Raw genomic sequence first — 762 nt, 5'->3', positions numbered from 1 at the left:
ACTTATCAGCTTGCTGTTTCAGCACCATATGTTGTAGCCAAGTTGCTCTCCATGTGTCCTTCCTCTGCTCTCGGGAAAGAACATTTGCTGTCTATCAGAATATAAAATGGTATGGGCTTCAGAAGGGCTTCTTGCTTATTGATGTCTCTTCAATGACTGGGTTTGTATGATATAAATACAAAGCAGTAAATTTAACTCCCAAATCTGCTTGTGAAATATAACTTCCACTTCTGGTTGTTCCCTTCCCCAGGTGTGGACCAAGAGCTAAGTTATTTAATTAACGAGCTTGTGCATAAATTCATCTGGTATTGTATGCAACTTCTGTACATAGACAATTCTGTGAAGTCTGAAATCCCACCCACAATTAAAAATGCTAACAATATATAGCATTTGGTTTTTCTTAATGAGCCATGTGCTGATTATGCTTGTCTTCAGCAGCAACAAAGTGTAGCATATGCATAACATAAATCTTGCAGGAACCTAATGAGTAGGCCTTTAAAATTTTACTTGTGGAAAATTTTCATCGGGACTTTGTTTATGGGCATGAGTAAGTTACTTTAGAGAAAGATAGTTGAACTGTTGGAAAATGGGAGGGTCAAACTACATCTGACGCTGTAAAATCAAACAAATTATAAGCTGTTATAATTTGGGAGGGGAGGATTCATGTGACCAGAAAGCATAGCATAATATTTTCCTGTAACTCTATTAGTCTATCATCTATCTATCTATCTATCTATCTATCTATCTATCTATCTATCTATC

This window comes from Psammomys obesus, unplaced genomic scaffold (assembly GCF_907164565.1).
Source record: "Psammomys obesus unplaced genomic scaffold, mPsaObe1.curated_primary_1811, whole genome shotgun sequence".
NCBI lineage: Eukaryota > Metazoa > Chordata > Mammalia > Rodentia > Muridae > Psammomys > Psammomys obesus.
The sequence above is the reverse complement of the archived record's forward strand: the minus strand, read 5'-3'. Positions refer to the sequence as shown.